Genomic DNA, 26,839 nt, shown 5'->3' with positions numbered 1-26,839 from the left:
GACACGCGACAACGCTCTCTTTCGCTGGAGTGAAGAAGAGCACCAAGCTTTTAATGAACTCCGGAGGCGCCTACAGACGCCACCTGTACTGGCGCACTTTGATGACGACGCCCCTACCCTGCTTCATACCGATGCAAGCAATGTGGGTTTAGGTGCTGTATTGGTGCAGCGCCAGGATGGTGTGCAATAAGTGGTTGCTTATGCTACCAGGACTTTGTCTTTAGCTGAAGCGAACTACTCGGCAACATAAATATAATGCCTTGCAGTTGTATGGGCGGATATGAAATTCCGCCCTTACTTGTACGCTCGCCCCTTTCAAGTCGTTAGCAACCATCACTTTCTCTGTTGGCTGACGAACTTAAAGGACCCTTCAGGGAGACTCGCGCGTTGGAGCCTTCAGCTACAAGAGTTCGACATGACGGTTCTTTACAAATCCGGAAAGAAGCATGCGGATGCTGACTGCCTTTCGCGAGCACCAGTCGGACCCTCCACAATGACCGATGAAGACACTGTTTTTTAGGAGTCTTAGATGACGCAATTCTTAAACAACAGCAGAGAGAGGACCAGGAATTCCTCCCTCTTATTGGTTTCTTGGAGACACGAACTACGGATGTGCCTAAGATTTTCGCCCGCAGCCTCTCGTCATTCTTCGCAACGACGTAATTTACAAGAAGAACTTCCGTCCTGGGGGGAACAGTCATCTACTCGTCGTCCCAACAGCTCTTCGCACGGAAGTCTTGCAAGCGTGTCACGACGAGCCAACCGCCGGCCACCTAGGCTACACCCGCACGTTGACTACAGTACAGCGCGGATACTACTGGCCGAAACTACCGGCGACAGTGAAGCACTATGTATGGACTTGCGTAGACTGCCAACGTCGTAAATCCCCCCCTGAAAAACCAGCCGGTCTACTCCACCCTCTTCGAGTGCCAAAGACACTTTTCAAGCAAATTGGCATGGATCTCCTGGGACCTTTTCCGACGTCTACTGCCGGGAATAAATAGATAATTGTCGCCACCGATTATCTAACTCGCTACGCGGAGACAAAGGCTCTGCCTAGGGGTACCGCCGCCGAAGCAGCTCGGTTCTTCGTTGAGAACATTGTCCTCAGGCATGACGGTCCGGCACTCATTATAACTGACCGAGGAACTGCCTTTACGGCCGAGCTTTTGGAAACCGTTCTCCGCCTCAGCGGTACCAGTCATCGTAAAGCGACGGCCTATCACCCCCAAACCTATGGATTGACGGAACGCCTCAATAAGACAATCAACGACATGCTCTGTATGTACGTGGACGTAGACCACAAGAATTGGGACGAAATTCTTCCCTACGTCACGTTCGCCTACAATACGGCACAACAAGACACCACTCGCATGACGCCTTTCAGCCTTCTTCATGGCCGACCAGTGACAACTATGCTAGATGCCATGCTGCTCCCGAATGCCGACGGCGACGATGTCGATCAGGACGCCGAGGAATTCGCACAGCGCGCAAAGGAAGTTTGCCAACTAGCGCGTGTGCGCATCAGAACTCAGCAGGAGGCTGACCCACGACGCTACAATCTTCGCCACAGACATGTCATGTATGAACCTGGCGACAAAGTGTGGGTCTGGACGCCTATTCGCCGTCGTGGACTCTCTGAAAAATTATTACGGCGGTACTTCGGGCCTTATGTTGTGCTGCAACATTTAACCGACGTCACGTATGAGGTGGTGCCGGAAGGGGTATCGACATCCAAGCGATGCCAGGAACAAGTCGACGTCGTCCATGTTGTACGTATGAAGCCGTACTACTCGGACCGATCTTGACCTCCTACTTCCTTTTGTTACCATCGAGACGATGCTTCCTGACGAGGGGGGCAAATGCCGCATGCAAGAAGACGCCAAAGATGAAGACTTGGTCTATGAGAGCGAGGCAAGAAGAAGAAGAAGCAGCTGAAATGCGCAGGGACTTTTTCTGGTTAACCAGTAAACCGTTTTACCTTCAGCTCTCCTCGGGGTTCTACCGAGTCCTGACAATATGAACCTCTCGAAGAAGAACATCCACGGCGCCGGACAAGACGACGCGACTCCGATCGCTGAGCAATTCCTGAGGCGCACCGTGACGAAGAATGATGTTCTGAAGCATAAAAGCGGCGGCGTCAGAGGCCATCGCAGCTGATAAAGGTGCAGTTTCTGAATAGCGAGTGATGTGGTCAGTTGAAGCAATAATCGAGTGGTTCCGTGCTGGAGTTCTGGAAAGAGGGATTTAAAGTCGATACCACGTTAAAGAACCCCAGGTGGTCGAAATTTCTGGAGCCCTTCACTATGGCGTCCTTCATAGCCTGAGTCGCTTTGGGACATTAAACCACCATAAAAACCGTGAAGAACCAACGTGGCCGAATGGCCGGGATGGACAAGGTAAAGGCTGCAGTAGACCAGGTAAGTGTGGTAGCGGGTTCGTGTGATCCCGATATTTGGGGCAAGAGCGGATAAAATGATACATGACCCGCCAGTAATATCGAAGACGCCCGCCGGCTTGTAAAAGTTTTCAGCAAACCAGCATGGGCGCATTTCTGGTCGTCGTGATATCTTGCGCAAATGGCGGAGCGCAGATGCTGTCGAGGCACGAGCAGCCATTTTTGACCATCTGGTTAGTAGTTCTGACGGTACAGCAGCAGGTCACGCTTTACTAAGTGATGGGCTTGACGTTGGAGCGCTCTAGAAGGGAGGCGCGCTGAACGGTTGGATAAAAAAATTGCTTTCGCGCTGCTCAGAAGCGACATGAATGAATTAAAAAAATGGTGTGACGCCAGAAATAGATGGTGGGCTGAATCATAGAAGACTGGGGAACGTGAGAGGGCTTCAGCATCTCAGTTCGTAAGACCTGAGCTATACATGACCCCAATGTCATAAACGGAGAGCCCGACGAGTGAGTCGGCCCGACGGATCAATCAGAAAGCCAGAAGAGATCACGGTGATCAGTGACGATATCGAACGGGTGCACTTATAAGTAAGGACTAAATTTTGTTTTCGCCCAAATATTCGCCATTTTCCCGTGACTGAATAATTAACCTCCGCTTTTATGAGTGCACGGCTAGTGTAAGCAACAACCTGCTCAATGAAGCCAAATTTGCGCTGACAAAGAACGGCACCTTGACCGATGCCGCTGGCGTCCGTGTGGAGTTCTGTAGGGGCGGAGCGGTCGAAATGGCGCAAGGTTCAAGGGGAGGTGAGAAGAACGCGCAGCATTTCAACAGCTTTGTCGCATGCAGGGGACCTGGCCGGTAAGTCGTGGCCGCCGGCGAGAAGTTATGTCGATGGGGCAACATTTCCATCATAATTTCTGACGAAGCGACAAAAGTACTTGCAAATGCCACTAAAGCTTTTGAGTTCATTCAGGGATGTGCGTTTCCAAAAATCATTCACTGCGCGCATCTTGGCAGGGTGTGTCAAGACAGCGTCCTTAAACACGACGTGTCATAAGATAGTGAGCGGTCGGGCGCCAACGCGACCCTTAAGTTAAACTGCAGGATAGCGTCGCTGAGACATCAACTAACAGACTCGAAGCGGAGAAGATATGAAATGTCCTGCGAAAAAATGACAACATAGTTCAGGTAGTAGAGGTATGTCTTCCATTTCAGCCCGAGGAAGATGATGTCCACCATGCGCTAAAAAGTAGCAGGCGCGTTGCAGAGACTGAAGGGCATTACATTTATTTCATTTCCCGCTTCGCGGAAAGAAAGTTATTTTGGGGCTATCAGCTTCAGCCATGGCACTTTCCAGCACACAGAGCGCAGACCTAAAGAAAACTACTAAGCTTCCTGCAGGCAGTAAAGCGCGTCATGAATACGAGGCAGTAGACGTCCTTACGAGTAATTTTGTTTAGCCGGCGGTAGTCTACCCAGACTCTAATGAAGTTGTTCCTTTCTGGACGAGCGTGATAGGAGAAGCCAACGGATTGTGAGAGGGTTGGATCACTCCGCGTTGTTGCATGTCGCTCACCAGGACATCAATGATGCGGTTCTTAGCTGCGCAGACGCAGTAACGGCGCTGGCGCAAGATACCATGGGTGCCAGGGTCGATGTGGCAGCGAACTGTTCTCGACCTACCCACCGTTGGTTGATGAGATTTGAGGAACGCGCGGTAGCACTGAGGCAAGGCGACGAGCTGGGCGCGTTGAAGAGGTGGTAGAGCGGCATCGACAGAATGGGAAAACAGATCGGGTGAGGTTGGGCCGGCCTCCTCGAGTGAGGGCGTTGATGCCATGAGCGTCAGGGCCATTGAAGACAAAGAAGAGTAAATGAGTTTGATGACACCAACCGTTCCGAGCGGCTGTCCCCGAAGTGAAGTGGTGGGGATAGGCAACAATCACCAGAAATTGAAGCACGGCTTACGGGAGCAGGAAAGATTTGCGGTGAGCACAAATGGGAGAGGATGAGTAAAGGACAGTAGCTGAAGAGAGTGCGGCACAAGGGAGCGGCCCAAGAACAGAAGTAAAATTCGGAATGCTGGTGTCATCAGCGTGCGGAATATACGCTGCGGTAACAGAGGAGGCATCCAGAAGAGCAACACAAAGCGGCGAAAAATCAATATGAGGATGTTCAAAGTCAATAATGGTGCATTGGGTGGACAGGAAGTCCCACCTTAGGATGATGTCGTGGGAGGAGCGGGCGAGAACGAAGAATTCAGTGGTGTAGGAGAGGCTTCGGATGATGAGGCGGGTGGCGCACGCTGCGAGAGGTCCAACGGGATCAGCGCTGGTGATTCGAAGCAAAATTTCAGAAAGCAGCGTCGTCATTTCTTCAGTCAGCGGCAAGTTGCTGCTAATGACGGACGCGGCACCAGCGTCAAAAAGCGCATTCAAAGGGACGCCTTCAACCTGAAAATTGTATTGAGAGCGGGTTGAAAAGGCAGCTTCTCCTGCTGTCTGTTGTGCATGCCGTCGCTCCAATCGCCGCTTCGGTGGCTGTAGACAATTGCGAGACTTTCAACCAGCGCTTCAAAATTTTTGAGAGCACTTAACCCTGCTTACTTGGAGGAATGCGAAATCATGTCTTCGATCCTGAGTTTTTTGTCTTACAACGTAGATGTGGCATTTCGTCCGTTCCGGTTACGACATACTACACCAGTTCGTCGTTTTTGGTTGCGGCTTACTAAAGCACTTCGGCATCCTAGTTACGACATACTAAACCATTTCGTCATTTCTGGTGACATCCAAATTTTAATACCAAAATTGGTTTTTGAGGAAAGGAAAGGCTGACACTTTGCAGGTTTTGCAGATGACGTTTGTCTTGATATCGGGTTTTTTGTCCTCGTAACATTTCTTGCACCTCCTCCGCTTTTTCAGCCTGTATGACTTCTGGTCAGTGTACTTCGCCTGGGGAGGCGTGTGGACTTGTGGCCTCTCCTCTAGGTCAAGAAGCTGCTGGGTGAGTTCCATTCGGAAAGCCAGCTCATCGCACCTCAGCTGTTCCTGCATGCCGTTTGCGCTGCTCTTAAAAAAGGATGAAGCTGTTCACACAAGCAATGTCAATGCAATGAAAAAAGAGCGTCTTCCACCATGTCACATATAATAAGGAGTCTAAAATAAAATCAAGGAAAGAGGGAGAAGCAGACGACGTGGATTAACCGAATAATAAAGAAGATGAAGAAGCATTCGGTGATTTGGAGAGAGATCATTGGTGGAGAAGAGAAGAAAAAGAAAACGACGACAAGGCTTACGTGAACTAACGCCAAGGCTATAAAAGGGCGAGGGAGATCGAGGCATGGGGGGGGGGAGAGGGAACAGAAAAGCGGAAGGTCCGGCGGGTCAGGGACACATCGGCTGGAAGAGTACGACGCCGGCTACTGCTCCGGTGAGCTCGCGTTCTACGGCTTCGCATCGTGTACTTCCTCCCGTGCTTGAGCCCGTTCCAGGGAGTCAACGGAGGACTCTACCACCTGCTACGGCCAGGGGTGTCTCCAGCGCTGTTTCCACCCATCCGGATGGTGCCCCCAACGCCAACAACACCGGCATCACCTCCACGGGCGCTTGGACCGGGAGCTTGTACGACGCAGCCAGTGACCCCGCCAGCGAAGCCAGCCCAAGCACGTCGTACACCGCCTGGATGCCGGCTACTGGATCCATACAACGCCGCAGCCACATCGAACTAACCGTGACCACAAACGCCGACCGCTACCAGTAGAACGCTAGTAGTAGACGCTAGTAGCAGTGTTACCGGGTCGTGTGCATTTATAGTCTGTGCTTTGTGTTAGTTTTGTTAGTTTTGTGTTCTAGTGTGTGTGTCACGTAGGGTGTATTAAATGCGCGTTTGTGTGGGCACACCTGTCGCCTAGTCCATTCTTTAGGTGCGAGTGTTATTCGGGGAGATTCATGACACACCAGGGGACGCACTTCTTGAGGACATTGTATGATGCGATCATTTGGTCGGACTTATCAACTCCAAGCATGCCAGCATTGTAACCATTGACGAGCTTGGGCTTTTTCACGGATATTTCCTGCCACCGCCCACATTCCTTCACTCGTCGCTTCGCAAGCACGTGGTTGTTCGCAGAGTGAATTGTACTCATCATGCTCACCACTTGCCGATCCTTCCACTGCAAGTAGAGGACATCGCTTTCATGTAACCAACGAATGTTCCCTCTTTCGGCCCTCTTCTCCCATCTTGTAACTTTCATTTCTTTTGGAAAACCACGGCGGTCTTTCCTTGTGCCACACGCCAGGGTACACCTCTCCAAAAAGTGCAGAAACAGAGGTGTAGATGTATAAAAAACTGGCCATAAAAATATGGCATCCCTGGTCCAGGTATGACTCGCAAAGCTTGGTTACTACATCAAATGCAAAGCTGGCGCTGGGCCTCTCTCGTTTTCTTGCGTATACAAAAATTGTATTGTGTAGCCTGTTTGGCGGCCGGCAAGCACCCACAACTTGTACCCCCATTTCACCACACTGACTTGATGTACTGATGAATCCATCCATTTTACCATCCTGTCGTCAACAGATAAGCTTCTCCGTGGCTGAAAAAAATTTGCAGACTGCTCGTTCATGTGCTGCAGAAGCCACAACACCTTGTCCAACTTTTGACCGATTTCTTCATCAGGATCCGCAACGTGCAACGTGCTTAGGAGAGCAAAAAACGTTTTCTTGGCATTATTCTAGGAGGAATGAAACCAGGGAACAAGGTGCCTCCGCTCCAATAGGGGTGCAGCCGCGGCAGCTCGACGACGCCCATGTAAATCAATAGGCCGATGAACTTCGTCATCTCTGCGGCTGTGACCTCTTTTCACGATCCATCGGCCTCGGCATAGAACTGCTTCTTCAGGATTTGAGTCTATGCATGCTTTTTGTGTTCACACAAATCTTATTCATAATTTCCGCAGTGAAAAACATTAAAAAACGTCGATCTCGCTTCTGAGCCTCTTAGCTTCACTGCGCAGCGCTACACCAAAGTGAAGGCCGGGTTCTCGTTTGTGGCTAAACGCCACTCTCCGCGGTGCTGACGGCAGAAAATCACCAACACATGCTATAGAGACACTGTAACTGAGAGATATAATATTGCCAACATCCCTACTGCATTTCAACCAGCACAAAAAACATTCATGTGTCACGAAGTGGAAAACTGAACTTGCCGTCGAACAGCTGGTGACGGTCCGCGCAGGTTTTCAGTGTCTTCTCCATCGCCGGAACTAAAAACTGACAAACTCTGTTCATCGTCGGAGTCACTGCTACTAGGCACATCTCAGATTTCAGTTGAGGACGCAGCAGAATCTTGAGAATGACGCCGATTGTACAAGGGTCCAGCGACCGAGGCGTCAGTCATCTTCGAGATCAGACGATGCGAACCACGCTGTTTGAACCACCGCTAAAATTCGCCCTCGCTCGAAAAACAACGAACCACTCAAGAAACGAAACTTTATTACCCAGAAAGTAAGCTGGATAGCGCAGAAAGTCCACAAATGCGCTGTGAGCGTAGAAATAACGCACGGCATCCCTGGGTCGCCCGTGACTCAGGGCTAATGGCCGTCGTAAGGAAAGAGGTAAAGCTTGCCATTTAAGGTGGATATGCCACCGGTCCAAACTCCTGTTGTAAGCTAACCTCCATTTTGACTAAAACGTGTAGCTATATGCAAAGAGAAATGATATGACACCACCCAGAACGCTGTGCGACGAACGGTTGGTCAAAATTTTTGCACGAATGTTGTCGGTAATGCTGCCACCGCGTTTTGGTCAGGCAACGATGCCATCGCTGGGATTTCGTGCACAGCTTCATGGAATGGAGGGTGAGGATTGTGGCATGTTCTCAATACCGAAAAGTAGCTTACTTCTCACGTGGCTGAAACTCTTCACAATCATCTGTCACGTGACTTGATATGAAACCACATTACATCGTTCTCACAAAACTTGATATGGTGATAATAAATCGTGGTCACGTGACTTGACATGACGTTATAATACATTGTTTCCACATGACTTAGTAAGGCGTTTTGTGACGTGACATGGCGGCGTTTTTTTCGGACAAGTGACCTTGAACTGAGACATATAATGTTTTCGCTTTGGTAACGTTCACAGGAGAGTTTATAGCGCTTCAGGCGGTCGTTGCCGACGCAGTTCTTTTCTCCGTTTTCTCCGGAAATGCGGCGTCTATCTTTCATCTTGGAGAGGCGGCGACCGGCGTAACATGCGAAAGCGCGAACGCCGTCGAGGAGACGGCGACCGGTGCTTGTAAGAGACGGCGACCGGTGCTTGTAAGAGTCGGAGTGAGACGCAAGGGGATCCGCACCACTGTTGTGGTTATCTTTTTTTATTGGAATTCAACTTTATTCACAATTCAATTACAATTATACAAGCACAACGGAAGAAAACGGCTTTGTGACATGCTAATGACCGGCGCTGGTTACAAAAAGATGCACACAGAGATGTGCTGGTTTAGTAGAGATTATGGAACTTGTTACCAAGAGAGTAGAGTATGAACCGAAGTATTATTCTGTCGACATGAGTTAAATGCTGCCAAATGACCACAGCAATATTCAGCTTAAACAAGAAGAACAATTCTGAAGCCACTTTAATAAATAGGCCTGTATAGAGTCAGAGTCATGTCACCGCCTCCTAATTACAAACCATGTTTTTCTCAGTTTGAATCAGTTCGGTCATTTCACACTTGTTTGGTGGGCCTTTTGTGATATGACGCGAAATATATTGCATTCAGTGTATTTCTGGGAGTTAATATGTTTTGCATCATTCACAACTGAGGAACACGTGCTTTCTGGCTACCTTCTGGTCGAGATATTTGCGCAATCTCTGAGCGTTGTGACCACACAAAAGTTAATCATATTAAAAAATTAAGTTTCTCTGTACTCACCGATATCGACATTAGATTTTTGGGTAATTAACGTCGTCGTCAGGGATTACCTAGAGGTTCCTCAAGAACGGAAGTGAACCATGATTTTGTACAACAAAAAGCAAATTGTGTAGTGTTCTCGCTTCTACAACAAAGTGTAAAACGGCGAAATATCATTACCCTTGCTGAGAAAAACTTTCTGCATTAAAATGGTGCACCCTATTGCAAAATTTCCTCACCTCTCACCTTGCTGCTTCATCGATTACTCCTTCATTCCAACTGGAGTAATTCGTGGGCATACATGAACGATACACTATTTCACTCATTGTTCACTTGGCAAGAACACGTTTTACGCCCAGTACAGTAGGTAAATTTAGGACCCAGGTATTCTAAGTAAATCGGCACGAAAAAGTATCGTGAGCAATATATACTGAGCTTTAAAGAGTTCGCATTGAATGATAACTGTTGTAAACTGTCCAGAAAGTTCTAGCAATTATTTGAGTCAAGTGACGGTGCCTTTTGGATAGAAGCACGCTAAGAGTTTGGTTTGGTTTTTGGGTAAAGGAAAAGGCGCAGTATCTGTCTCATATATCCGCGGACACCTGAACCGCGCCGTAGGCGAAATGTTAAAGGAGGGAGTGACAGAAGACAGGAAGAAAGAGGTGCCGTAGTGGTGGGCTCCGGAATAATTTCGAACTCTTGGGAATCATTAACATGCACTGACATCGCGTAACACACGGGCGCCTTAGCTTTTCACCTCCATCGAAACGCAGCCGCCGCGGTCAGGTTCGAAGTCGGGAACTCCGGATCAGTAGCCGAGTGCTCTAACCACTCAGCCACCGCAGCGGGGCTCACAGTTATACCGACACCGAGATTGCGATTGTAGAAATTGTAGAAAGTGCTGCCAGCATTCCACTTCTTCAACAAGATGACGTGTTATGCTTTATGAACGTTGAGTAATTGAAATTAAACCCATACATTAGGGTCCTTACATTGCCCACACGTTGTTTTTGTCGATTTGTGGTAGGAACAAAATTTAAATGGTTCCCAATTATGGACATAAATTCCGAAACGTCAATTAACCACTTATATTGCACTCCTTCATATTCCTGTCTAAACAGCATAGATTTACATTTGGACCCGATATTGTGCAAAGTTCTTTTAAAATGAAAAAAAGCGTTGCTCCTGAGAGGCATACCGAAAGCTCTTTGAAAAGTATATTGTACAAAGAGAGTGAAAAAGCTTTTTTCGCCGTCTTTTTTCTTCTCTGGTGAATATCGCTTATTGTTTAAGGGACTGTTGCGTGCAATGAGCCCAATGTTTTAAAATTTGTTACAAACAGTTATGTCTTATTATACTGAGCAGAAATTATTTTTCACAATGCCGATATCCTCAAGTATACTCTAAAACTAATACCAATTCCTATTGCTTAGAATGGAGATTCCTCAATTCTGCAGTTGACAAAGCCGCAATGCGAGGAGAAAGGGTAAATAGGTGGCGCGTGCAAGTGACATTTTTTTCACATATCAAACGTAGGACTTCCGCCGTATAGCTTCGCTCCCACAGAAACAGTGTCGTGTGATTATATTTGGATGCGTTAAAAATACAGAAGAACACACATCCTGTCGAGTCTTTAGGAGGAACTATATAGAAAAAAGATTTTGTAAGATTCTGTAAGGGGTCTAGCATGACCCCTATGTAAAGTTTAAAAACTAGGAGAAAGCTCTTGTCTCAGTCTAACTCCTCGTAGTCATGCAGACATACTGTATCCAGGCGGTAGAAGGGATAGAAGTGAAAGTAATGCAAAAAATTGAACTGACTGCACAGCGGCAAATAGTGCTTCTAGAACGAAAAAAGTAGTTATATATAATGGTTGCGGGAATTGAATCAGATTTGCTAACATTTGCGGACGTTCAAGGTGACCTGACACATGACGTAATTAATTTCAGGTAGGTATTTTACTATCGCGCATAACCGGGTAACCTTACAATAGGGGTACGATCTCTGAAATTCTGTACAGAGCTTGGTGGCAATGACGAATTTGTCAGCATTAACCAGTTGGTGGAAGTCACCCCCACAGTCTCAAAAAATGTCTGGTGTGGCCACAACGTACAATGATTTACATGACATAATGGTGGCCAAATAGTCCATGAGGAACTGCCATAGTCTTCTGGTGACTTTCCTTCGAGAAGGAGAGTGCAAGACGCTGGATGAAACGGCTGAAGCAGTAGACAATTCTTTTGAGGCCCAGCGGAAAAGAAACGTGTTCATTCAAAAAATTGTTCTAAGTGAGCATCCCGAGAGAAAACAATTTTCCATCCGGTAGACAGTCAGGAAGGTGCCTCATTTTTACCTGACCTGGTCATAAGGCTGCCGATTGTCGCTCTAAGCCAAAACAGCTTTATTGCGTTTATTTCCGAAAGGCAGGGCATGATTCCAGTTCCTGCTCAAGGCAGCCCGAAACCAGAAGCATTCGTCTTGTGTTCAGTCAGAGATTGTTGCGGCTGAAACGGGGTTCACAGTAGCAGGTTGGCTTGAACAAGCTGAGGCTAAATTGGTGGCCGGAATTGTCCGCAAAATGCCTCTAGACGCACAACACATGCCTGTCCTAGAGGAACAGCTTCGAGGTCTACTCGTACGTGTTTTACGCGACACAGGGAGCAATACGTTGGTTGTGCGGAGAATCTAATTCCTGATACAGCTCTTATCGGCTGCAGATCTACGGTGTTCCTTGTTGAAGGCTGTAGCCTGGAAGTTCCCGAGGCAGAAGTCTACATCGCATTCCCTTATTTCTCAGGCGCAGCCCTGGTTAAATGCAAGGAGACACCTGTGCACGATGTCATAATTGGAAATATACCGGAGGCGCGTGAGCCGTCAAATCCAGATATTAATTGAAAGAAATCGGAGGGTGTTGCTGCATTATGAACTGGAATAGACAATGACGAGGTTGCTAGTGAAAATGTCGAAGGTGCGGGCCCAAAAGAGGTGTTGGTTGGAAAGGACGTTTCCCGACGAAGTAGGGGAAATGCTGCTTTAAGCGCAGTTGAACGCCGTTCACCAAAGAAATGCTAGAAAAAGAGCAAAGAGTGAATGGGCCATTGAAGGCATGTGGGGTGAAAGGAGGAAAGGTGTTCCATGGCAAGCACGGCAGATGGCACTCGTGTAATGTTAAAAGGGTTTGCTGTACCACCTCTATCATCTCGCCTCTGGCAGCGAGGTTCGACAGGTAGTACCTCCAATGTCTTGCAGATCGCAGGTGTTAAGGCTTGCCCACAACAGCCCGCTGGCTGGGCATCAGGACATTAAGAAGACTACACATCGAGTTCTGGAAGAATTCTACTGGCCAGGAGTGCAGGAGGAGGATTAAGAAGTATGTCAGTGTATCCCTGCTTCACTTGGGGCGCTCGATACCTGGTGAACATTTCCTCTAACCTGTAGTGGTTTACGCGTGTTGAGTGTGTGCTTTGGATTGTGTTTTCTTTTCTTATTGGCTCTTTTACTTTAATTTATAACTATGACTTCTTTTTGTTTTGTCGGATGTGTTCGTTGTCTTGCTAGAACCTGCACGCGAGAGCGTTCGCATTCGGCAGTAGAAAAAAGCAGGCTAAAATTCATAATGTTGTGCATGACAGTTACAATACAACACAGTTCATAAAGAGAAGTTGGAAAGATGCGTTATGTCGCTTTTAAAGGAGATAGGGTTGCGTTTTTATTTGCTTTACAAGTATGTAATTATGGCAATCCAATTGTTGGTTGTCATATTTTTTTCTTGGCGCTGGCTTGGTAGGCCCATTTCTTCCGTCCCCATATTGCTCAATTTTGCACGCATTCCTTTCGTATCACCCCAGTATCTAACATGGCTTTCTATTAGGTTCTAACAAGAGCTGTTGTAAGGCTTGTTGGTGATCTGCAGAAGCCACGAAAACTGCGGCACAAAAGAGAACACTTTGCACAGGGCGAGCACATAACATGGCTTCTGCAGACATTGTGTTTTGCTTTTTAAGATGATACGATCCCTGGCTGTTCCTAGGGGAAGCGCCTAAGGCAACACAGAAATCCGCAAGTTTAACGCCCCTTTTTGTATTTTTTCAACTAAAAAACAGTTTATGAGCAGAACATGTCTTAAAAAGACAAATAGTGTTGTAAGCTTCAGAAGATATTGCATAATGCCGGCAACTTCTGCTTGAAAAATACGGCAAAAAGATTCAAGTGAGTTGATAGACTTGCAGTATTCTGGAAAGCCTTGATTAAGGAACAAGGAAAAACCAAACGACCGACCGAAACTACACTACACCACACCACGACGAACACCAGCTGAACCTCACTTAGGCCTCTAGCAAAGTAGACAAATTTGGATCGTAACTGTACAGAACTACAGATGGCTTGTTGAGAAAACACAGCAGGCGGTCGTATTGACAACCTAATTGTCCTCTAGAATGACAAAGAAGGATTTAAAGACGCATGGTCAATTTTCTTCTCTTGCGCGGTTACGTCTTTTAAAAAAATGCGCAACGCACTACAATAAATGGATAACACGGGATATTCACCACGACAGCTAAATAATTTTTAATTCAATTTCTTCTTGTTGCTGTTTGGTTTCATCAGCCGAATGACAACTGTGACGTGTAAAAGATGTTCGCGTCGCGTTAGACATGAAAAAAAAAATACAACTGCTCATTGCTGATGCATTACTGACTATGCTCCAACCTATTTTCGTCTCAAGAAAAGAGAAAGCGACAAAGCGCTTGGACGACTTTTGTGTGGCAACTCTACTGCTAAACATACAGCTTGACGTCGTCCGCAAAGGAAAGCAGCCAGAACAGAAGAAATCATTGTTTTTCGTCTTTTTCACAATGAATTCACCGAATGTTGACCACGTTTTCAATCAGCGGAGTGGGGTATCACGTGGCCAGACCTATGTTGTTTTCAAGATGACTGGCTAAACATCGGTCCGTTCCTGGCGAGAGGGAAGAGCCACGCTTTAAAATAGTGGCACTTTACTCAAATGCAAGTAAGGACCAATTTCGGAGGCAATGTTCAGTAGGCCGTTGGGGGTCTATTATTTGCCTGCGCAAAGCCACGCTTCTCTCACGGAGTTCACTTATGTTTGCATTAATAACGTTAAAGTTAGCTCGTTCTTGATTGTTAGTCATGTTCACCACCGACATTTTGGTCGCCTTTAGTTATAGTGCGCAATCCATGGAACATCCGCTGAGTCAACCCGCATACCACACATTTTCTTAGGCTATAGCAAGCAGAAGGGAAGATGGTTGGGCCAGTTGGTACATAGTCCTAAAGAAAAAATCCAGCGGAAGGACGCAGCCACAAAGAGGGACACAGGACGATCCTCTCTGTGTCTGCGTCGGTCCGTTTGTTTTTTTTTTCTTTAGATCAGGCAGGATTGGTTTCCGACAGGCTGAATTTAGAAAATTTTAAGGCTAAGTAGCAGCGATATATGAGAAGATTTTTTTCAAATTAGGGAAATGCTGTAAACGAAACTAAGCGAAAACTTCCTGTAGTGGCAAGGAAGCCCATGCACATTTTTAGAAAGATACCACACGATAGCGGCCACTTATGTCATAGAAAAAGCTGCGCACAAAGCCTATTTCAAATCAAAGTTTAACCAGGTTTTGCTGCTGTCCAAAAAACGTGGCCCTAAATCACTACTGAGCCTTCCAGGCAGCTATAACCACATAGCTCCAAATGCTTTCACAGAGGTCTAAAATTTTCTTTCGGCAGCACTACCTTTTCTTCCAGTGCGAAAGATTACAAAGGATTGGCGGATGAGCGGGAAACAGAAGACGACCACGGAATGATCATTAAGCACGCTCCTGAAGAAGAAAGCATGCAGATGTGCAACACTGTGCGTAAAAGGGTTTGGTCAGGCAAGGTGGCACTGGGATCCTGAGTTAATTATTATTACCGAAGTTAACCACGCCCGGAGGAAAGGAGAGCACGGTGTGTTGCGTCATTAGATGTAATGACTACTCCTTTCATTGCGCCACAATTCGTGTATGTATGATGCTAAACCAAACAACAATATATTCTAGTTCCCATTTCTTCTAGTTACGTCACTTTACTCCTACCTAGGCGTAATAATAAGAATAGAAGCCAGTAATATTTAGCCATTGCCTCCGACGCTTGGTTTCCACATTTCCACTCCTGTTTAATTAACCAACGCAATGCGGCATTCTGAACAAACGGAATAATATAATTTCTTAGAGTGTAAATCATAGGCGCCCGTTCCTTGCGTTGAGTGTCGTATTCGTTGCCGTAGGCATAACACGCCACGCTGGCTGGTGGCGTGTGCGGGCGTGTGACAGGTGGGGTTTTGGCAGACAGAAACAGAGCAAAACCCCACCTGTCAGAACGAGAGTGGAGGAATGCTCAACGGAAAGCAGGCTGCAGCGGGAAGATCCCCGAGCGTGGCTAGCAGAGTAACACGCCAGCCGTGACAGGTAGTAGCTGCCTCGGCTGAAGAGCTGCACACAACGTTGGCAGTACCGACTATCGTACTCGTCTCTCCATTATTTTTCCTATTTCAATTCATGAACCCTTGAAGCGCTCGTTTTAATAACAGTCTGAACTTGAGGTTTTCGGAAGAACGCTGGATCTGATCCTGAGTTTCCCACTGAAAAGAGTTCATCCAAAGTACTGCCCTCAGTCACCCCTGATGAACGAGCCGAGTCGACTTCGAAACGTTTGGTTAAAATTAAACTTTTTGGCTGGAGATGTGCAGTTTATTATGTTTTCAAACACAACCAGACAGGAAAATCTGTAACAATGATTCAGTTTTAAATCCAAAGTGTTGACGTTAATAATGACCAAGTTGTAAAATAAATTTTGCATTATTGCTCGGTGAAAAATTGATCTAAATTTCATGTGAATTGTATTGGATGTCAGCTTAGATTGCGCTGGAGTTTCAGTGAATAGCAAATTTTTACGTTTTTATGTTTTCCTCTAAAAGGAAACTGTAGGGAGAGACTGCAACGATCAATATAGACCTGACGTGAGCGCAAATCTGCCGTGGCGCGAAGGCAAAGGTGACACTCTAGTTTGCCACCATGAAAATGCTAAGGCCCTACTTTGCTGTCATCCCATTACACCTGTAACAACAATATAAGACGATATATACACGTGCGAGGGTGCCTAGTGCTGACCACGCTCTTAACTATGAACCACGTACCCACGGTGGTATTCTAAACAGAACCTGTCGAGTAAATCAATGCAGTCAAACCAGGACACATAAGAAATGGGGAAACAGGAACATGCGTACACATCCAGCTTCAAACATAAGGACTTGAATGTATGCCTTACATTAGGCCCAGTTTTTGCTCCGACAGCCATAAGTGGGAGTCGATTAAAAAACTGTTGAACGTAGAGTAATGCAAGCAAAACTGTGAAAATTGAGATCTGCCTAGCCGTGGTTTCAAGCTAGTCAAATAGCTGCAAATAAAGCATGAGTCGACCACTAAAGCACTGCTACTTCAGTCCTTCTGTATTTAACAAGTGTGTTGTGCATTTAACAGGCATGGCAGCTCGAAGCTTGCGCTGCGCTCGTTCCCTAGTCTCGCTCGATTACTAAGTACCCAAAAATCCGAAAGAACAGAGGCCTGAAGTACACCAGAAAGACATCTAATTCCATTTGGCCGCACAGACCTTTTTTTAAAATAGCTCGGCACGGTAAAAGAGATGTCACAGTCATTGGAGCCCCCGACAAAGTATGCTTTGTACATGGTAGCGCGGTTTCAGTCCAAAAGCAATCATCCGATAAGCCTGGCAGTTCGCTCTGTTCCAGGACTACATTGTTGTTTTTAGCTATATTTCGAAATTCTCGCTTAATGTTCATCATGTTCTTAAGTCGTATTGTAAGTGCTGTTCCGCTGTTACAAACCTAGTCTACCTTTTCCTATCGCATTTTTCGACGCCCCTGAAAAGGACTATTCCCTTTTTAATATTGTGAATGCTTATGAATTGTTTTCAGCTCAACCGATCCTACTTTATAATCTTCCGGACGCACAAGGCCTCTACGCTGTTGCCTCTACGCTGTTCCTGCAAAATTTCTGAGCACTGATCCAGCTCCGCTCTTCATAGAGCTCGTCTATTACAATAAACTGTCGTGTGATCCTCACATTGTAAATTTCGGAGAAGATCCAGTTGATCAGCAAATAGAGAGGATAATTTTTGTGTAATTTATGCATATTATCCCAGTCTAAATGAAGTGTAGTCTGGTTGCGTACATGGCACAGAAGGATCGAAACTTTTGGGTCTTTTAGAACGAGGAAATCAAATACCTTTCGGAATACGTGCCTTATGGACTGTGTCAGGGGATGATTGGTAACTCCACAGGCATCAGCATACCCCAAGACCGCCTTCTGCGCTGCGAGGCACGTATAACTGTTTCGCCCGATGAAGTCTTTTCTATGAAGCTGAGCTCAACGGCTCGATTACACAAAAGAAACATTTTGTCTGCTGCCGCAGTTTGCTTTCGTAGCGTTGATATAGACGTGGCTAGAAAGCCTGAAGCGTTGGCATTGATCGATGTGTAGAGGGCGCTCAACAATACCTTTTATATTCGCAATAACAGCGAATGGAAAGATTTTACCGACATAAAGGTAGATTTGTTCATCCTGAGCAGCGGACGCATACACACGATGATGGAATACGTCTTCGCATACGCTCAGTACTCTCCAAACTCTATGTTTCTTCAACCACCGAAGAGTTGACAACATCGTTACCGTCATTGACTTCCCGCTTTCGTTTCTTTGTTTTCTATTGGTGTTATTAACTGCATTATCCACAGTAATTGCATTCACACTTATTCATTCTCGTTACTTTTCTGAGATACGAAGAGCGTTCTCCGTGTCCAACCTCGTGCTTCTATTGTTGTGCGCCCTCCTTGGTAGGAGTCCACCGGGGTACGCGGCAAACTGCCCCGCTTACAGCAGCCTTGCCACTTCTTTTGGGCCCTAGGCATGATGGATTACCAATGCGGTTAATATCGTAGAGCCAAGCTTGGCCACTTCGCACATCCATCAGCATCATCATCATCATCATCATAATCAGTTTGACAACGCCCACTTCAGGAAAAATGTCTCACCTGTGTCCCTCCAATTTACCTTCTCCTTTGACAGCTTCAGTTGCCGTATCGCCACAAACTTCATCTCATTCGCTGACCTAACTTTCTGCCGCCCTCTGCTACGCTTGTCTTCTCTTTGAATCCACTATGTTACTCTTAAGGGAAAGTGTTTATCTTGCCTTTGGATCACATATGCTTTCCCCGAGTCCATTTCTTCCTCGTCATTTTTACCAGGATGTATTTAACCCGCGCCTGTTCTCCTACCCACTCTGCTCGGTTCCGGTCTCTTAACATTACACCTATCATTTTCCTTTCCATGCCTCGCTGTGTTATCGTTAACCTAAGCCGAACTCTGTTTCAGCCTCCACGTTTCTGGCCCTTAGCTGACTACAGGTAAGATAAAGCTGTTGTATACTTTTCTCTCTAAGTATTTTGGTAAACTGCTATACACGATCTGAGAGAACCTTTGGTACGCTCTCCACCCCATTCCTATTGTTCTAGGTATTTCTCTCTCCAGAGCCGCACCAGAGGTTACTACCTGCCCTATTCATTTACCACTTCCAGCACCTGGCTACCAAAAGTGAACTTCTCTTCCCTTGCGAGAGCGTTGGACTTAAATCCGCGTCATCTTATTTGCAACATCTGCTGGAAGTCCTTGAGTGATACAAGCTTCTGTTACGAACGCTTTATTATGGTCCGCAGCTAGGACCAGAACAAAGGTAGCCGCTATGAACTGTTTTCCGCATGCAGCTGTTGGGGAAAAGCTAGCTGATCTAAAGCGCGCGCAAGTTGGTTCTGCGTCTTGGTTTACTGCGCGCTACAATACGACACTATTGGCGGAAAATGACGGCTACGAAACAGGCAAGCCCATGCGATGTGCGTCTCGTATGTACTTTTCTGCCTCTTCGTCAATAGTGTCGTGTTTTAGCGCATAGTAAAACAACGTTATTAGAGCAGTTACACGCTGGTTAAAATGTGATGAAGAGCGTTGCGGTGTACGGCAGTCACAGCGGCTTGGGTTATGGCTTTGGTTGCAAATTCAAAGCACGCAATGCTGCCAACTACCGCCTGTCTTGCATCGACATGGCTGCTGGCACCTGGCCGTTCTCCTTCCTCCGCAACAGCCACAGAGGACGCGGAGAATGGAGCATGCCGCGATGCTTACGCAGGGCAAAGCCTTTGGCACGCGGTCGGCAAATTCGGACTGCATGCGTGACGGGTGCGGATAACCACAGAGTCCGTGGTGTGAACACCCCAGGAGGTGAGTCATTGGTACTGATGACAGCTTAGAGCGGCGAGGGGCTACTTTTAGCCTTCACTTCTCGCGAGCTGGTGCCCATGCTCTGTCACAAACAACAATTCACCAGCGCCCCAGTGCTTCATTTCTCCAGCGCATCGCTGGTCTTATCCAGAATATCCAATTTAAGCCCTAACAGATACACCCCACGCTGCAAAGCGGTGAGATACGAGCCAGCAATGCATTTTTTATCGAACCAGGAAAGAAATTCAACTCTGCTAAGCTTATTTGATTGGCGCAGTATTGAGCGAGAATTGTTAAATTTACCACTAAGCTGCGTATTTCGGTCAAGTGCGTCGTTGAAGGTATTATGTATATGTACAGCCAAGGCCTCCCGATTGCTCATCGTTGCGCGTTGCATCCGGATATTGTGTTTGCCAAACGGAAATGTTCAAAAAGGTCCTGCTGGTGCTCGTGCAGCCAACGTTATGTCAAAAAATTCGAAGACCACGTAGTGCATTTTTTGGAGCGGCTTCTAATTATCCCCTTACACAGCGACCCGGATCCACCGTTGGCCTCAATACACTACCGAAATATTTTAAGAGCTGCTCATGAAGTTAGTGTAAATAAAAGCGTGAGCGTTATTAAATAGATAATATTAATAATAATCGGTTTTTGGGGAAAGGAAATGGCGCAGTATCTGTCTCATATATCATTGGTCACCTGAACTGCGCCGTAGGGAAAGGGATAAAGGAGGGATTGAAAGAAGAAAGGAAGAGATAAGTGCCGTAGTGGAGGGTTCCGGAATAATTTTGTCCACCTGGGGAACTTTACCGTGTACTGACATCGCACAGCACACGGGCGCCTTAGCGTTTTTCCTTCATAAAATGCAGCCGCCGCGGTCTGGTTTGAGCCCGAGTACTCCGGCTCAGAACAGTCAGTGGCAAAAATACTCCGATGTTGTGATTTCCCATGTCCCGAAAAACCATATGAAGAAATAATTTTTCGCTGCTGCCGTATGACTTCCAAGGGGAAAACGTCGATTCAAGCAGTGGAATTCAACACGTGTTTCGTACCGGTGCACACCGCAGCAAATATTCACAAAGGACGACTATGTGTGCCCTGTGCATCATACTCCTAGCGTGCATCATAGCGTCGTGCATCATACTCCTGCTCAGTTCTGGTGCGCACACATGCTAGTTGGCGAGCTTCCTATGCGCGCTGTGCGCATTCCTCGGCGTCCTGACCGACATCGTCGCCGTCGGCTTTCGGGAGCAACATGGCATTCAGCATAGTTGTCACTGGTCGCCCATGAAGAAGGCTGAAAGGCTTCGTGCGAGTGGTGCCTTGTTGTACCGTATTGTAGGCGAACGTGACGTAGAGAAGAATTTCGTCCCAATTCTTGTGGTCCTCGTCGACGAACATACAGAGCTTGTCTGCGATGGTCGTATTGAGGCATTCCGACAATCCATCGGTTTGATGATGCTAGGCCATCGTTTTACGGTGACTGGTACCGCTGAGGCAGAGAACGGTTTTCGACCGCTCGGCCGTAGAGGCAGTTCCTCGGTAAGTTATATTCAGTGTCGGAGCGCCGTGCCTGGGGACAATGTTCTCAGCGAAGATCTGAGCTGTTTCAACGGTGGTGCCACTGGGCAGAGCCTTTGTCTCCGCGTAGCGAGTCAGATAATCGGTGGCGACAGTTATACATTTTTTCCCGGCAGAAGAAGACGGAAATGGTCCCAAGAGGTCAATGCCAATTTGCTTGAAAAGTGTCTTTGGCACTTGAAGAGGGTGGAGTAGGTCGGCTGGTTTTTCAGGGAGTGATTTACGACGTTGGCACTCTAAGCACATCTGTACGTAGGGCTTCACTGGCGCCGGCAGTTTCGGCCAGTAGTATCCACGCTGTAGTCTAGCTAACATGCGGGTGTAGCGTTTAGCACTTTTTCTTTTTTTGTTGGCTTTAAGCCTAGTAAAGCGTTGCTGGTCTGAGCTTGCTCTCTCTTTCTCTTTCATTTATGTTTTTGCCGTATTTTTTCTGAGAGGACCAATAAAAGGGCACGCTTGCGAGACTTCCGTGCGGAGACCTGTTGGGACGACGAGTACATGACTTTTCACCCAGGACGAAATTTCTTGTAAATTACGTCGTCGCGAGGAAAGGATGAAAAGAGGCTGCGTGCGAAAATCATAGGCAAAGTTGTAGGTCCCTTCTCCAAGATATCAATAAGAAGAAGCAATTCCTGGTCCTCTCTGCTTTTGTTAGAGTTGCGTCATCTATGACTCCAAAAAAGCAGTGTCTTCATCGCTCATGATGGAGGGTTCGACCGGTGCTCGCGAAAGGCAGTCAGCATCCGCATGCTTCTTTCCGCATTTGTAAATAACCGTCATGACGAATTTTCGTAACCGAACGCTCCAACGCGCGAGTCTCCCTGAAGCGTCCTTTAAGTTCGTCAGCCAACAGCGAGAGTGATGGTCGCTAACGACTTGAAAGGGGGCGAGCGTAGAAGTAAAGGCGGAATTTCAAAGCCCACGCCACTGCAAGGCATTCGTTTTCGGTTGCCGAGTGGTGCGCTTCTCCTTTAGAAAGAATAGTGCTGGCATAAGCAATCACGTTTTCGACACCATCCTGGGGCTACACAAGTGCAGCACCTAAACCCCACATTGCTCGCATCGGTATGAAGCAGGGTAGGGGCACCGTCATCAAAGTGCGCCAGGACAGGTGGCGTCTGTATACGTCTTCGGAGCTCATTAAAGCATGGTGCGCTTCTTCACAAGAGCGAAAGGCATCATTGTAGCGCGTCAGTGAAGTTAATGAAAGGCAATTCGTGAGAAGCCAGCAATAAATCGACGGTAAAAGGCGCAAAGCCCCAGGAAGCGCCACAACGTCTTTTTGTCCGTAGGTGTTGCGAAATTGGCGACTGCGGCGAGCTTTTCGGGATCAGGCCGGACACTTTCTTGGCTAACGACGTGTCCTAAGAACTGCTGCTCCTCGTAACCGAAGCGGCACTTCTCGGGTGTTAGTGTGAGGCCCGCAGTTCTTATGGCCTGAAAGACAGATAGCAAAGGGCGTAGATGCTCCTCGGAGGTGGCTGAGTACACTATCACGTCGTCAAGATACACCAGGCATGTTTACCACTTGAGTCCCGAGAGCACAGTGCCCATCAGCGTTTGAAATGTTGCTGGCGCCAAGCATAAACTGAATGGAAGAACTTTAAACTCATACAATCCATTGGGAGTTACGAATGCTGTCTTCTCCCGATCCCTCTCACCTACTTCACTTTGCGAATATGCACATTTAAAATACATTGATGCGAAACAACGTGCATTTTGTAGCAGATAAAGGAAATCATCGGTGCGAGGGAGAGGGTACACGCCTGTTTTATTCACTTGGTTGAGCTTGCGGTAGTCAATGCAAAATCGTAAGCTACAATCCTTTTTTTTAATAGTACAGCGCAGGCAGCTCAGAGACTCTGTGACGGCTTAATAACGTCGTCTCAAGCATTTCGGCCGCCTGGCGCGCAATGGCTTCGCGTTCTGTCGGAGCCACCAGGTAAGAATTTTGTCGAATCAGGCGAACCGCTTCATCCCTGATAATTCTATATTTGGTGAAAGGCGTTTGGCTGATCCCCGATTCTGAAGCAAAACAGTCTCGAAAGTAATCTATGAGATCCAACAGGCGTTCCCGTTCTGAAGACGACATAGTTGGGCTCACATCGACGATGGTTGCTGGCGCCATGCTCACTGATCCTTCTTGCTGCATCACAAAACACTCGTGCGCACTTGGGAGGCTGTCGAAAAAGGCCACAGGTTTGCCTTTCGGAATTGATTGACGCTCGTCGCTGAAGTTTGTCAGCAGCACTTCGGTGTGCCCATTGGCCAAACTGACTAGCCCTCGAGCTATAGAACTACCTCGGCTGAGTATCAGAGTGACTTCCCAGTCCGCGACGCCATTGCCGGTGTGCGCCACATCGCACTTCACTTCAACAAGAGAGCGTGATCGCGGAGGTAATGTCACCGTCTCATTGGCGATGCTAAGGGCATCACTGGTTCTTCCGTATTACCAGGGTCTCCATGATTTGAACAGCGTTAGTTCTTACTCATCGCGATTCGAGATTTTGTGGGGTCTGCTACACCACCCTGACATCACAGCGCGATCTGTGGCAGTAACTAGAAAACAACACATTTCGCATGAAGACTTCAAGCGCCATCTACAATAGAGTTGTAGAAGCAACAACCTACAGCGTGCCAATGATGACGTCATGGTCCAATATAGTGGATAAAGATGGAACTATGAGTATCACGGCAGGACACGAAATGGCGGCATAGTTTCGGTTCGTTGAATCCAAGATGACGGCTATTAAATTATTTGCGCCCTCCCATTCATCTCTTTCCCCAACCCTTTGCCCCCAACATATGTCCAAAAACGGATATGAAAATGCCCCTGAATATATATATATATATATATATATATATATATATATATATATATATATATATATATATATATTTGTTCCACTATTATACTCCGAAAGCAAGGGGCACCCATCCTGGGACAGTTGTGTACCGAATTTGGTAGGCAAATTAAAGCGTATGCCTTGTGGTAGAGAAATAAGACCTCAATTAAATAATAGGTAACCACTGTAGCATGCAATTTTTAATTGAAGGGTTACCATATCGCAACGCAAGCCGAATTCTAGTCTCACCTTGACCCCCCAAACGAAGCAAATTCAGGTTGGAGCGTAACTTGAGGGGGTGTACCTCGACGACGGTTAGACGTGCATCGTAATTTCTCGAAAGATGGCGCTAGGCGTCGATCGCCCCGCTAGGTGGAAAAGTAATGCTACTTTTCCAAACAGCTCAGGGATCTCGTCACTGGCCCCGCTGGATGCGGAAAGAGTTTCGTTTTACGCATGGCCAATAAAGATGACGCTCTTTACTTCAACTTCCAGACGGTGGGAGCCTTTTTTGGTGAAGGCAACGATGTGGTTCCGAGAGTTGATGACAGCTCCATGAAGGCGCAGAAAGTCCATGCTCAAGTTGAAGTCTTTGCAACAGTCAGAGAGAATAACGAAGCTGCCAGCGAATGCTGAGTTTCCTATTCCTATCCGGGCAGCCACTTCCCAGTCGGTGCATGTAGCTGACCTCCAGCAATACTTATCGCTGGCCCAGTACATTTATTTTTTACTTTCGACAGCGTGTTGGCCAATTTTTGGCTAATATTTGAAAAATCCTCCCCGGTATCCACTAGAGCGTGTTCCTCCAACCCATGAATATAAACAGCGAGGTGAGCGCTAACAACGTCGTCTGGGTTGCTCGTCTATTTCGGCATTTGCGGCGGAAATGTGGTAAAGTCGGCTCTGTCAGTTTCATCATTAGGGCTGCTCATCTAGTGCGGCATTCCCGGCGGTACTGTAGGCGATATTTTCGATGGTAATGGGGCGGTGTGGATGTGAACAGCGACGTCAGAATAACGGGGTGCGGTCGGCAGTTGCGACGCTGGTAAGGGCTGCCAATTTTTCAACTGGTTGCAACCTTCCCCCGCGTGGTTGCGGCGGTTAGTTTCGCCGGCGAGGGATCGGGGTACGGCGTTCGCTAACGTTAGCATCCCTGCGACGCGTCGGCGAAGAATAACGCTTTGGAGATGGGGAGCGGCGGCGGAAGCCCGGTGGATCGGCTTCCCTGCCGAGCGGCGGGTCCTCGATTTGGGCAGGACCAGCGTCGAAATGGCGGCGAGCAGAAGCAGGCGGAAAGGCCTGCCCCTCTTGGCGATCCCGCAGTACCGATACACCTGGCCATTTTGTTCGCAGAAGAAGCAGAGTAGTCGGCTGTCATAAGAGCGCCGTATGTCAGTTCGGCGCAGTTGACAGCGGCCGTGGGTGCCCATTGAGGCCCCTGGAAGAATCACGTCTGCTGACGGCTCGATGAGCTCGGTGGGGCGTGGTCTGGCGGCAGGCGTCGAAGGACTGCCGCTTAGCTCGCAGGTTGCGGATCAGTAGTTGGGTGCAGTGATGACGGCCGTGTTGCTGTAGAGTTAATGCACGTGGTGCGAACCGCAAATGGCTGCCGCGTTGTCAAATGAATGAGACTCTTTTTGTGGTGCAGATAGTGACAGGGCGTACCGGAGCTCTTTCCTAACAACTGCTGCGACGTCCTCTGTTGACTGAACGCTCGTAGCAGAAATTCGCTGCAGCTCCTCAAGGACAATTTCTCGAATGAGTTCTCGCAGAGTGGTCCTATCGGCTGCAGAGAGCGCCGCCGCAGTCGTCGGTACACCGTTGAAAGGTCGGTCGTACTGGCGGCACCGTTCTTGGAGGGCTCGCTCTATAGGTGTAGCGTCCTTGACGAACTCACTGACGGTTTGAGGTGGGTTGCGCACCAAGCCGGCAAACACTTGCTCCTTGACACCATGCATGAGATGCCGTAGCTTCCTTTGCTCACTCATATCGGGGTCGGCACGGCGAAAAAGGCGAGCCATGTCTTACGCAAACATAGCTACGCTTTCAATCGGCTTCTGGACACGCACTTCAAAACAGGCGCAGCGCATTCTCACTTCGATTAGTACTGGCAAAATTTTGCACCAGCTGGCGGCGGAAGTCATTCCATGTGAACAAGCTGGCGTCGTGGCTTCCAAATAAAATTCTAGCATTATCCTGAAGGGCAAAATAAACGTTGCAAAATTTCTCGCCCGCGCTTCAGAGGTTGAACTTGGCCACCCGTTCAAACAGGTCGAGCCAGTCTTCCACATCTTGAAACGCGTTCCCGCGGAAGTACCCTGGCAGCTTGGTTTTTTGAAGTCATTGGCGTAGGGGTGGAAGTTACTATTGCTTGGGAGACCTGGTGAACTTTGACGTTTGAAGAGTCGCCCAGGAGATGGTTCAATTCCGGGCAAGGACTAGACGGCGGCGTCTAGCGCGATGGACAGGCGTGGCGATGTCTGGGACCCGCTGTGGACTGCCGGAATGAGTCCTATGCATACCCAGCATGCTACGCCAGTGTGACGACTCGGTGAAACCTCGAGGAGAGCTTAAAGATAAAAACGGCGTACTGGTCAACCAGAAAGACTCCTTGCGCGTTTCAGCTTCTTTCTCTTACAGCCTCGCGCTCGTAGATGCAGTCGTCATCTTTAGCATCTTCTTCCATGCGTCAGTATAGTAATTTTGAGAACGTCATCAATCATTATATGTATTTAAAATGTGGCAACTTTCTA

General features: G+C 47.7%; 1 long non-coding RNA gene across 1 annotated transcript in view; it reads right to left on the bottom strand.

The window, feature by feature from the left end:
* Positions 1 to 17,800, bottom strand: part of LOC144134763 (uncharacterized) — a 59,835-nt gene extending 42,035 nt beyond the window's left edge. The window contains exon 1 of the long non-coding RNA XR_013315246.1: positions 17,614 to 17,800. This is a non-coding gene — a long non-coding RNA (uncharacterized LOC144134763). The remainder of the gene's footprint in view (positions 1 to 17,613) is intronic.
* Positions 17,801 to 26,839: the final 9,039 nt, after the last annotated feature.

Source organism: Amblyomma americanum, chromosome 5 (genome assembly GCF_052857255.1).
Source record: "Amblyomma americanum isolate KBUSLIRL-KWMA chromosome 5, ASM5285725v1, whole genome shotgun sequence".
NCBI classification, from domain to species: Eukaryota; Metazoa; Arthropoda; class Arachnida; order Ixodida; family Ixodidae; genus Amblyomma; species Amblyomma americanum.
The sequence above is the reverse complement of the archived record's forward strand: the minus strand, read 5'-3'. Positions and strand labels throughout refer to the sequence as shown.